Genomic DNA, 13,491 nt, shown 5'->3' with positions numbered 1-13,491 from the left:
GTTAATAACGATTCAATTGGTCTATTTTAAAAAATGTCAGCACACAAAGTGCAGCAGAGCATGTTCCTTTTTTCTTTTTCTTCGTAGGCAGTAATCAGACCCAGGTATTGTACAAACAACTCCCCTAAAAAGACAAATTGAGTTTGAGACCTTGCCCTCATATTCGGTTTTAGTCTTATTAAAGTGCAAAAGGCTGGTGGCGGCAAGAGAGAAGTGAAGTGGACACAGAGTGAGTGCATCTCCTGTACTTTACAAACTAATTAAATGGGTTATTTCAGTTGGCTGACATTTGTTAATAAGCAAGTGATGAGCAGCCGTGGGATATCAAACAGAAGGGAGAGATACTTCAACGTCAATTTTTATTTTTCCAATGTAATTCTTTTTCTATGAATTTGTTCCTGCGGTGCGTTTCTCGTGGAACACCACTCCTGAATTATTCATGATGCCTTCATTAAAACACCTCCATTTGCATAACACAGAGGGCCGCATAAGATACGTTAGGGCTTTGATCCTGGTGTACATGTCAAATAATTTAACACAGAACTGGACCACTACAAAAAAAAAAAAGCCCAGCAACACAGAAGACTTTAAATGTCTCCAAATAAACGGATGACAAACCTACCTCGGCTTAATGTTTGAAATTAAAAATTATCATGCAGAAATGTAAGTGGGTCAGAGTAGACCCCTTTGGTGCAATAACCCACTTGAAGAAGTAAAATAGTATGATGAAGAAGTCGTGATTTTGGAGGACATTAGTGTTTCTCTAGAGAAGCTATGCGTTGCAATTTATTAGAATCATTATTTTGATGCAGGCAATGACAGTATTTTGTCAAATGTGGTTTTCCAGATTTATGGTGATATATATATATGATGATATTTTAATTTCAGTCACACCAGTTTGCAATCTAACCCCCACAAACGCTCATTTGCATATCCATCATATTTAAAAATGCTTTCCTGGTAGTTCCTCACTGGATGTAGCAATCAGGCTAATGAGCACAGACTGATAAAAGCCACATTTGAAAAATGAGTGTAACCACCAGCCTTTGTGTCCAAAACACGTTACAGCTGAACTTCATTAATACTGGAAGCTCCAACTGGGTACATGTCAAATGTGGATTCAGTTGCCACCTGCTATACACACACACACACACACACACACACACACACACAGGGCCAGAGTCTGGGGCAGAGTCATGTTTCCTTTGTGTGTGTCTAACAGAATCAGTATAGTAAATGGCACTGATTCCACTTACCATCCATTAGTATAGGTTTAGTGGTTCATGGGCACCTAAATGCTGCTGGTGTAGCTTCATGCATGTTTACGAGGCATATGCTTTGTACTCTGCACAAATGTTGGGAGTTCATATCAATAATGTATGTCCCTTTTGTGAATATGTTAGCATTGAGACTCACTGAAATGCTACCAAGGAGATGATGTAATGCATTTTCACAGGGCCAAGTCAGTCAAATTACGAAATTTGTAATTTTAAATAGTGGCATGTACTGCCAGGCACTACAATTGCGGATGCGAGGGAACTACCCATCATATGTTGAAGTGTCACAAGTTAAACTACATACTTTGACACACCCTTTCACCTGAAGTGGGATCATATCCTAACGTTCCTCATCCAGTACCTGTCATTGGATTTGTTTATTTATGGATCCTCCCCGAGCTGTCTATCTTTGGCTTTTTTCAAAGCTGAAATGTTACAGTCATGTGGAATATCCAATGTGCTTGTGTGAGGTTATGACCCCCCATCCCCACCCCTTGCCCAATTTTGTTGTCCTTTTTCCATCACAATTTGTTGTGAAAAGGCTAGAGCATAATGGATGAAAATGGCAAGTAAAACTGGTGCAAAAGGCATAATTTGGCCAAAGATAATCACACAATCGACTCTTAAATCCTGGTGGAACACCATCATGAAAGCCTTCCTATTTGGTTCTTTCAATTCCACTCAACACAGACTGATTACTGTAATGGCTTTGTCCTGCGCTACACCATGAAAATACTTGATCCTTTTGTATGCTGTGTACCATTACTGCTAAACACACACACTGACAAGCACATGCACACACTGGAGCAATGAGCACAGATGGGTATTATGTGTTTGATGGGGTTTTCTGTCTCTCACTGTCTTTTTTATTACAATCTTTATTATAATCATGTGACATTCCCCTCAAGGCCCAGTTAAAATACTTCTTTCTGTTAAATGCTCAGGCTGATAGTGGCAGCAGTGAACAATGTTGTGTTGCAGTACTACAGCATGGATGTTATTGCTTATCCAAACTTGTGTCTTTGGCTGATTTCTCTGTTAAACGCTGCTGCAGTGCTGCTAGGAAAATGGGTAATCATTTGTAATGTTTTGGAACAAACTACACTAAACAAACTCTCAAGCTAAATGGCAGCAACTAGCAAAAGTTGACTGGGAGTTAGATCATAGACACAATCTGATGTCTCAGATGAGGATTTATTGTTTAGCAAAGCATTGGGAAATGGGGGATTTGTTAAATGTTCTATTTATTTATTTATTTTTTACAATTTATAGAACATGTAGTTCATTCACATCAGTATGTATACAAATAAGACTCAGATGATGAGGTAAATGTGCATTGATCTGTATCAGTAAAGTTGAAATTAAGTTCTTGCAACTGTATTTCGGTGAACCTGTCCTCCCAAGGAAAACGACAGCATCAGTCATTTCAGTATTTGCCCCAAAACCACATACTGTTTGTTTACATTCGAGAGCTAAAGGCCTCCAGCGGCTGTAGTAATTGTGACTGTTGTCCACCATGATCTTTCCCTAACTCTAATCAAGTAATTTTTGTGCCTAAACCTAAGCAAAACTGTGTAAGATCAGAAAAATCATTTTCTTATATGCAAAGGTTTTGACATTGTAAGATATAGAAACACAATGGGCCGGGTTTACTAACACCTCGAATAAAGAGTACTAAATTGCATGTGCATTCTAAAATATTATACGTGTAATTGTAGTACCTGTTATGGGTGATTAACTAAGAATTATTGCGTAGATGACAACAGGTGCAAACACAAAAGAAGGTGGCAGTATCTAAATGAGGGTTGTGCATGTTTTAATGGTTTCCGCCAAGGAGAGTTAGGAAGGAAACAGCCACTGCGTAAAAACCTTGGTTTCTTCATTCAGTGCGTCTCAAGTATGTGGAAATTGTATGTACCTGCCCATCCTGCCTAAGATTGCACTAAGTACTTGGGACATCACACCTGAAAAACTACTTAGGGAAACCCCAGCAGAAAAAGATGCAGTATGCTGGAATGACCCAGACGCAAGGATAGGGTGCGAACTATGGGGGAGCCTGGGGTTTAAGACATGAACTCCCCTAAAAACATGATTTGTGAAATTTTGTGGGAGGTTCTAAAATATTGACAGTATGCTTTTGGTCATTAATTTCTATATTTCTGTGTCATCATGGATCATGCGTAAAATTAGGAGCGTCGTGCTTCATCCAGCCAGAGGGAACGATCACTGACCATCTGCATGCCTAGTCGCTCCCATAGACTGTATGGTCACTCCGCGATTTCCTGTCCCTGACCCTGCACGCCCCAACGCCCCATTCCCTCTCCGATACCTACAATGGGTTGTGTCGCTATTTCGACCGGCACAGTTGGTGATCGTTCCCTCTGGCTGGTTGAATTTTTACGCATGATCCATGCACCACTGTCGCGGTGACAGCCCGGCTGTTGGTGAGTGTCCTGTTTCTCCTTTCCCTCGCATTCTGGTTTCTCCTCTGCCTTCTCTCTCTCTTTCTCTCTGTGTGCTCTCCCCATCTCCGCTCCGGAGCACGGCTGGCTACCCACACCTGCTCCTCGTTAACCTCCATCCCCGGCCGCCGCACCTGCCAGCCATCAACCTCATCACAACCAGTATTTCTACCCCGGCTTTCCACTCCATCCTTGCTCGATCGTCGCAGCTCCTGACTTGGTGTCACTGCTTCGTTCTGGCTTTTTTGAAATTTCCCTTTGTTTCACGTCCCTGTCACCTGCTAACGCAGTCTGTCTGTTTCCTCCCGCCAGGTTCACTCACCTCTGCCTCCCTGTTCGGCCAGCCAGGCTTGCTCGCCAGCCTCCTCCTCTCGCCGCCTCCACGACGCCCTCCGGCTTCCCCCCTTGCACCCCGCCGGGTCCCCAGTCACCGCATCCTCTCCTCCACGTCTGCCAGCCTCCCTCGAACCTCCAGCCTAAGCACCTTCTGCTCCTCCAGATACTCGGTCCCCTGCGTCCTCGTCTGCCACTCCCCTTCTTTCCTCCCGTCCCTCCTCGTCCCCTTTTTCCTCAATTAACCTCTTTTTGAAACCCTCAGCGTTGCGTTTGGGTCCGTTCTGTCTCCTACCGTTACACACTACTACAGCTAGGTCTCCCGCAGCGGCGCCAAAACCAATTCAATTCATATAGTTAATCGAAAAAAAAGTATTTCTATATATTGTGTGTGTGTATATAGAATAATTTTACACATAACAGCAACCATCTCTGCGCAACATTTGGCAGTTTGCACTTTCCTTTCAAATGTATTAAATACAGAAGGTGTTGGACTCGCATGAAATTGCTTTCAGGCTTGTTAGATCACATAGTAAATAGATGTATTTGCATGTTACCCTCCCATTACTTTTCACAATAAAATTGAAACGCCCCAAATTGCACATTCAGTATGGCAAAAGTAGTAAATGAACAACAGGTGTTATCTTGCACTTTTGAAAGATGTCATTCTGCGTGCACACTGTTAGTAGATCAGCTTACATGTTAATTTGCTGGTGATATGAAATTTGCACAAGATTTTACTCACGCAAACCTTTAGTAAATCTGGCCCATTATGTGTTCTGGAGGGCATTTACAAATGATGCGCCCTAATCCCTAAACAACCTATGACTTGAAAGGTTGTAAATGTGAGTGAAAGTGATATTGAATCGTTTGGACTTAATTCTATTTTGTATTGGTTTTACATTAGTATCTTAAAGAGGTCATATTATACTTTTTGCCCATGCCAAATGGAGTTCCTATTTTCCAAAGAAAACACTGCTCCTAAACTGCCTTAAAACAGCTCATTTGTAGTCCAGCCTTTCCTTCCGTAACCTATCTGCGCCACTATGTAACGTGCGTCATAATTCTCGCCTTGCGGCTAGTCAGGCACGCACTCAAAAACACTGGTGGAGAAACACACTGAGCTGTAGCACACACAGTGACAAGACGTCCACCTGCTACCTCCCGTTACTCCCACCCTCCCTACCAAATGTTAATACCCTCCAGGCAGTCAATGGACATAAAGGTGTTAATGTGATTTAGCGACAGTGCAGGGTTAAAATGTTAGGTATGAAAGATACATTTGCAAATTTACAAATGCTTACCACTCTGACAGTTTGCGAAGCTGGTTTGGGAACATCTACAGCTGAACCAAATCTGTGGTTACCGGCTTGTTAGGACCTGCCCCACTCTGCTTCTGATTGGCTAGTAGTTCTTAACACGTTCCTGCGCATGTGCAACGACTAAAAACGATCAAACAGAAGTGAGGTTATTCACTCCATAGATAAAACGAAGCGTTCCCCACACAGGGTGAAGAAGGTGCTGCAGTAATGTGCAGTATGACGATAATAAAATTGAAAATTAAACCATGTAAACCTGTTCTAGTACAACCCCTAAAATTAATAACCTGAAAATGAGCATAATATGACCACTTAAATTAATGTCATTCTATTGTTGGAATGTGATAGCATTTTATTTTGTATTTCGCCTAATTGTTAACTTGCTAAGTTGCTAATAGCAACTACTACATTTTTCGTAATTGCCATTTAGTGCAATTTTTGCCCCCAGCTTTGCAAGGTGCTTAGGGAGTTTCTGTCTCTAAATGTCTTTTTTGTGGAGCTTTTCTTGTGTGAGTCAGGATATGTTGCTGTTTGAACCCGCAAAGGCCACTGAGACATTTTTGGGCTATAAAAAAATAAACTTGATTTGACTTTAACATGCACTGCACACACATGCAAACACACAGTAAACATTCAATGGCATATTCATTGCTCACCGTCCACTGTTTCCGCTGCATGAATTTGGTGGATCTGGCTGTCAAAATGTAAATGTAATGTTGGATTTGACATCTCTACTGCCCATGATAAGAAGTTAGGGACACAGAGTTTGACTTGTCTGAGCTCATAATACCCAACTTATAACTTTTCACGCTCCAGTGGTTGCAAGCTCCCCTAAGGAGTTGTGTCCTCTGCATCTTTCAGTCTAAATCACCTCATTTCATTTGCCTCTATTATACTACATCACACCTTATATTTCCCGAATGACTTCAAGAAACCTAATTTGCCCCCCTTTGTCTTGGCAACATGCAGTGAGATACCACAGAGTTGCCTCTTCCTCAATTAGTGGTCAGTCATCCTCCTCTGGAATCCATCAAGTCCTGCCTACCTCGTTTATTCGCACTTCACCCTTCCTCTTAACTCCACATTTTCTGCCTGAGAGAAATCTCCTCTGACATGTGCTATTACTAAAAAGCCTCTCACTGTCCTTTCCCATCATACTTATTCAGCTGTGATGAAGCCTAATTCTGCTCTATAGAAGGCAGAGTGTGAAATTCAGTCTTTTCTATATGTCATTTGCTGTATGTGGAAGGATATGTTTGCACGCCCGAGACAGCAATTTTCAGTCAGTCATTTTTTGCCCCTCTTTATTTATTGGTGCATAGGAAAAATGCCCTGTAATATATGTAGTGCATGGATATGATGGAATATAAATATAATGTTTTGGTGGCTCTGCATTTGTTACAACATAAACCCCCATGCTAATCCAACAGACCTTGGCAAGACACTACAGCATCAAAATTAAGGAGAAGCATAAAGAATACGCACAGTATTATTAACCTCTTGCCCTCCTGGGCTCCTCTTGCTCCAGTAAAGAGCTCTACTCTCACACGTTGCTGGTGTAATCATTCATTTCTGATGATTCCTGGATGGAGGGAGCATGTTCATGACATCTTTCAATGCTCCAGGAGAAGGCACTCGCTTGGCATTTATGTTGCAGTCTTCGAAAAGTAATTTGACTGTACTCTACATCTTTTTTTTTGTTTTGTTATTAGATTAATGCTGCTTTCGTCCTCAGAGACCAATTTTCTCCTGTGTGCTGCTGTGTGCTGTAGGAAACAAGAAGGGCTGCTGTGGTGGCATTGCTCTCTGACACCACATACCAAGAAAAATATACGCTTAGTTTGCAAAATATATGAAGTAACCGTTTTTTTATTTTATTGTAAGCAAGAAGTATATTGAATTCATCATACAACAGGTATATTTGTTATACAGGAGCTTTGCTTCAGAGGATTTCTTCAGAGATTTTGCTGTATAAGATTTTTCCACAGTGGAACTCATAAAGAGTACATTTTTATAACTCTTATCAAAGACTGAATAAGTAGTAGCCCTGAAGCACAACTGCAGTGTAGCATCCTATTAAATCTAATGAATTACCTGCTGCCTTACATAACCAGTATTCCAGTAGACCTGGTGGGCTAGTGAGGCTTGTGTGTTGGCTTATTCCCAGTATCTTGAAGATGGTAATGAAGAAGATGAATTCAGATGGTAAATCTTATTGTCATTTCTATTATCTTTTATTGAAGGACCATGTGTTTCTCTCTCCCCAGACAGTAGGTAGCTCAGCGGTATATACAGTTTTTGGAACATGTCCATGCTGCTGAGTGGAGTATAATCAGAAAACAACACAGCAGGTCATAAAACCACACCGCTATCACAGAGAAATGTGTTGACTACACTGTGCTCTCTTCTGTTCTGCAGAATAAAGGGAAAACTTTCCAGAGCCTTTAACACAATTACAAATCTTCATCCCTACTTTAGTCACAGGGGCATCACGTAGTCCTGCACAGAGTGTGGCAACAGCTGAATTGAAAATTATTTTATCTTCCAGTTTGGAAGAATATGAGTTTTTCTAAAGCAGAATGTTTCAAATTTACAGGATGAATAATTGGCACACAGAGCGAGTAGTTTTCCACACAACAGCAGAACACTGAAAAAGGTGTTAATTACCTTACTGAGGAGTCTGAGGTCTTTCTGCTTGTTCTTGTTCCATGTTGCAATATTTAAAACTGAACTGTCGTCAAACTTTTGCCAAATGTAACCATTGTCTTGTTTTGTAGATGCATATTCACATTCATCACACGTGGCTGGTGGCTGCTTTACAATAAAAGACACCCTGTGCAGCAGAAGGAGATTTTTTCCCCAAATACCATGTGTGTAAGCTAGACATTTTGAATCCAAGGCAGCCTAGAAACCAGACAAATCTGTGAGCTCATGTTTTATTTGCTTTGGCCTGACACCCCTCCCATTCAGACACATTTCCACCCATCCTGGGTCCGGTCAGGCCATTCACAATCATTTATTGAATATGGGGCGGGTTTGATACAATAACTGACAGAGCATCGAGGCCACTGATGTGGAACTTTTTCTGATGAATCTGCTATTACGTCTAAAGCTTTTGTTGATAAGAAAGATGTGTTTGGCGTACTTCTGACAGGATTTGGTAAACCACATTACACATTCCATTGCTACGATTTGTTGTAGGTGTTTCAAATTGCATCCAGATAACGCTCTTGGAAATCGAGAATGAACTGACAGGTTTCAATATAGTTATATATGTATAGTTTGATAATATCGAAGTGAAGGACTTTTCAAGCATGGCTGCTAGGAAAGCAATTTTTTATAAACAAAATTTTTGGAGAAATCTTTTTGTAGAAGATAGTAAACCATTATCATTCAGCCAAGCTGAAATGAAAGGGAAAGCTAAACAAGAGTCTCTTTACACATTTGATAGCTGCATCAGAAGAATCCATGCTATAAGTGCAGCTCTAAGTTAGAGGTATTATTTTCTGTTTACAATAAATTATGGAGTAACTAAAGTTGGCTGGCAAACTCCAACTTATTGTAACTGGTCATGAGCTGTCCTCAGCTGTAAGTTATAGTTATTAGTTATGTATTTGTTTATGGACTACATATGGGCCTACTTGTGGAATTAAAAGCTCTGGTTGATCAATCTATAGTGAACAAGGCAAACAGGTTGGAAATAGAGAGGAAATGTCCAGCAGTAACAGCATGCATGTATTCTATTGTGTTTATTTCAGGCTTTTCTAAAGGCATTATTTCTAAACCTCACACTGTTGAATTGGTGGAGTGTGCAATTTCCTCTTGGAGTGCGACCACAGATAGAGGGGCCTTTTTAAGGGTGACAAAGCGGAATCTCTTATTGGAATCCTCTCCGTGACATCCCACTTTTTAGACAGAAGGAATTATGGTCTGATCAGTCGGAGAGAGAGAGAGAGAGAGAGGATGGCCTGATACAGCAGCGGCGGCACAGAGCAACTGTAATTTCAAACATGCATTATTCAACAATGCTGTAAGATTTGCAAAGCTTCAAGATTATTTACACTTTGAAAAAGTATTGGCAGGGCAATTGCAGGCATGTCCTATAGAGCCCAGAGCTAATATCTCAGCATTTGAGAAGAGATACAAGTTTTGTAAAATTGAGCATCCACAATGTATATCGTATGAGCTTTTCCATCATTATTAGTTGAAACCACTGACCATGAATAATAAACAAAACGTCAATAAGATTTAGATAAGAATTATTGAGAAGACATTTTTTATCTTGCCTGATGTTTATTTACAGCAGTCAGTATTGTTCTTTTGTATACTCATGTGGGTTATTTTTGCAGTAGTGTCCCCGTGTCCAGGCTTTTACATTCATTATGGTAATTATCCATGGCAGGCAGTGATGACTCCTACATGCTGTGTGTCCACTGAGCTGCCATCACAAGAAGGCCATGGCCCACGCACTGTGGCCTGCATTAACACACATTGTGCTGTCTACGTGTGTGTGAGCCTGTGTTTATTTGTGTCTACGTGGCCCTGCTACAGGCATTCCCTACAAATATAACTCAAGCTCTCTGTCCTTCTTTTTCTAAGTCTTCCTCTCGCTCTCTTTATCCTTTCTGTCTCAGTCTGTGTCGGGGCACTGGGTGTGATGCTAGGGCTCTGTAGCTGTAAGCGTAAACATCTCTCCATCTCTACATGGAGACAAACAGGGCGGCATTATCAGGCAGAGGGACAGACCCTGCATTCAATCTTCAACTATAAAATAACCCTCTACCACCTCCTCATTGACATTCATGAAGTGAAATAGCAGCTTGGAAAAGAACAGGTGGTCTGTTTGCAGTCTTATTCGTCTCATTTGCTTAATCAAACATCACTAGAATTTATCACACTTTGTGACTCTCCTTGTTCCTGCCTCATATGAGCTTATTCACACTGGACAATTCACAGTGCACTTGTTGACTTGAGGCATTCAGTTTTCAGTATGAATCACATGAAGGTGGTCAGCTTAAACAAATAGTTTAAATTTTAGGAAATATGCTAATTTGCTTTCTTGCCAAGTGTTATATGAGAAGATTGATACTACTCTAATGTCCATATGCTAAATATGAGCCAGAGGCTTAACTTGGCTTAAAGACTGAAAACAGGGGGAAATAGCTAGCCAGACAATCTGCTAGCACCTCTAAAGCTCATAAATTAACATGTTACATTTATTTTGTTTGTTTAATCAGTACAAAAACAGCCTGGGGCCATTTGACAGTAGCTGATTTGGCCCGCCTCTGCATCCCTCTTTTTGGTTCTGGTTGGCCTATTAAGTCTCTGGTTAGGGTGCAGTTAGCAACTTTGGGCTAGGCAGTTAGGAGGGGGAACTCCATAGTCACTCAATATCCATGTGTATTGTGTAGTGTGTGACTCAGACTGCCTTGTTTGGTTCTTTTGGATGCACTTAAAAGTATTTATCTCTAGTTTTATCTCTAGTTCATTTGCATGTGTTAAACATGGATATTAATAGTAATGCAGGAGACCAGGTATGGTTGTAACACTTTTTGCTTCAATAACTATAACTGAATATTTTAGCTAGAGTTCTCAAACTTTTATACAAACTACCCACATTTGTTTTCTACAAATTGCACCTATGCAATCTTCTACAAGAATATCACAGACCTCGTGGGTTTCCTCCGGGTGGTCCGGTTTCCCCCACCTTCAAAAACATGTTAGGTTCTCCAGTCAGTGCCATTGACCAATGACACTGGCTCAGATCTGGAGTTGGTCCCCGGGTGCCACACAGCGGCTGCCCACTGCTCCCTTGAGGGATGGGTTAAATGCAGAGAATGAATTTTGTATATGTGAAAATGAAGTATACGTTACCTTACAACCTACCCCACTACCAGGGTAAGTTTTTACACATGCTGGGGTAAGTTGTAGAAATTAGGCAAAATAAACAAAAACAGATGCCACACCATGTCATATGCTTCAAAAACAGGTCTATTGAAATAAAAAAAACAATGTTTCTCTCTCTGTGTAACAGACTATGTCTGATTGACTCGTGTGTGTGTGTATGTAAACTTGCCTAACAAGCTTACTTAACAGTTTGAGGGTTGAGATAGTACTTTCAAAGGGAAAATATTTAAAGTAGAGCAATTAAAATTGGAATTGATAAAGGAGGGGGAAAGCATGAGTCATTGTTGGCCAAGTGAATCTACTGGTGTTTATACTGGTTTTGATGTTGCCTAAATTTGATGTGAAAGACCCTGACACATTGTTTGCGTTGTTCGACAATGGCAGAAGTCAGAAGATGGCCCAATAGCCCTAAAACTTTGATGCTGCATAGTGTTTTCACGGGCCCAGAGAGCTGTTTCTGCCCTTTGTTCTCTTGAAAGTGGTAATTGTTACGTGGGTAGTGTGGTGTGGGGACAGAGAGGACCCAAACGCAGCGCTCTGAGCGAAGGAGGTTTATTTAGGGAAAAGGGGGGTTGAGGGACTGGAGTGGAGGGAGAGGTGGATGCCGGGGAAACACTAGCACAGGGAAACCAACAGGACTGGGACCAGGGAGCCAGGGAACACTGGGGCCGAGGAAGAGAGGATGCAGGGGGGAACTGGGAGGACACCGTGGGGGAAGCCCGAAGAGGAGAGGTCCGGAGGATGAACCCAGCCGACAGAACGGATGACAAGGGTGAGTGAACCTGGGAGGGAAAACAGACAGAAAGACAGGGTTAGTGACTGGAGCGACAAAGTACAGGGAAAATGAGAGAAAACCAAAAACATGAGAGGCTGAACACAGAGGTGGCACCAGGTATGGAGCAACGACGATCAAGCGAGGATGGTGTGGAGAACCTGGGTTGAAATACAGGCAGGGACGAGGTTGATTACTGGCAGGTGTGGCAGGCTGACGAGGTGGCTGAAGAGGTGCAGGTGCGGGTTGTTGGCTGGGCTTAGGAGCAGAGGGAGAGAGAGCACACAGGGGAGAAAACACAGGGAGGCAGGCAGGGAACAGAAAACCGAGGAAAAAGCAGAACACTCACCGTCAGCCGGGCTGCCACCACAACAGGGCCCCCTCCTCAACAGACGCCTCCCGGCAGCCTTCCCACTGGACTAGGCGGGGCTTGGCAGACGAACGTCGGGGGGAGGAAGTCGCACTGGGGTCCGGCTGGTGGGGGTCCGGGGTCCAAACAAAACACAGGGAATTCAAAGAGGGTTTCAGGACTGGGAAGGGTCAGGCGAACGGGCAGGGCTGAACTGAGGACATGGGGCCAGACTGGGTGCCAGAGGGCCGAGCTGGGGGACCAGGGAGTTCAGACGGGGTGCCAGAGGGCAGAGCTTGGGGACCAGGGAGTTCAGACTGGGTGCCAGAGGGCAGAGGTGGGGGACCAGGGAGTTCAGACTGGGTGCCAGAGGGCAGAGCTGGGGGACCAGGGAGTTCAGACGGGGTGCCAGAGGGCAGAGCTGGGGGACCAGAGGGTTCAGGCGGACGTCCCGAGGGAGGAGCAGAGGGACCAGAGGGTTCAGGCGGACGTCCCGAGGGAGGAGCAGAGGGACCAGAGGGTTCGGGCGGACCAGGGGAGCCGGGGAGTTCAGGGGGGAAGCCCGAGGGCGGACCTGGGGAGCCAGGGAGGTCCGGCGGTCGGCCGACTGGGGCTGGTGCCGAGGCCGGGGAGCTGGGCGTGGCGACCCCTCCAGGGGCCGGCAGCGAGACAGCGGCAGGGGGAGTCAGGCTGCTGGGCTGAGGGCCTTGGTGCGAGGAGCAGGGGTTGGCCGGACCACTGACAGGGCTGGTGTCGATTGATCCACCAAGAAAACACGAGGAGCAGGGGTAGGCCGGACCACCGAGGCGGGGCTGAGGCCGGTCGATCCACCAACAGGGTACGAGGATCTGGACCAAACTGGGGGCTAGCCGTTTGGGGATCAGGAGGGATAGGCTGGAGGCTAGGGGCACTAGCAGGCCAAGGGACAGGCTGGGGGCTAACCGACTTGGGATCAGGGACGGGCTGGGGGCCTAGGTAGAGTGGTATGTGTTGGCGGGAGCCGTGATGACCACGTCTCCTCCGATGGCCACCACGGAACCCAGAGAAGATGGCCAGGTGGGTTCCCTCGAAC

The sequence above is a fragment of the Micropterus dolomieu genome, linkage group LG17, assembly GCF_021292245.1.
Source record: "Micropterus dolomieu isolate WLL.071019.BEF.003 ecotype Adirondacks linkage group LG17, ASM2129224v1, whole genome shotgun sequence".
In the NCBI taxonomy this organism is placed as follows: Eukaryota; Metazoa; Chordata; class Actinopteri; order Centrarchiformes; family Centrarchidae; genus Micropterus; species Micropterus dolomieu.
The sequence above is the reverse complement of the archived record's forward strand: the minus strand, read 5'-3'. Positions refer to the sequence as shown.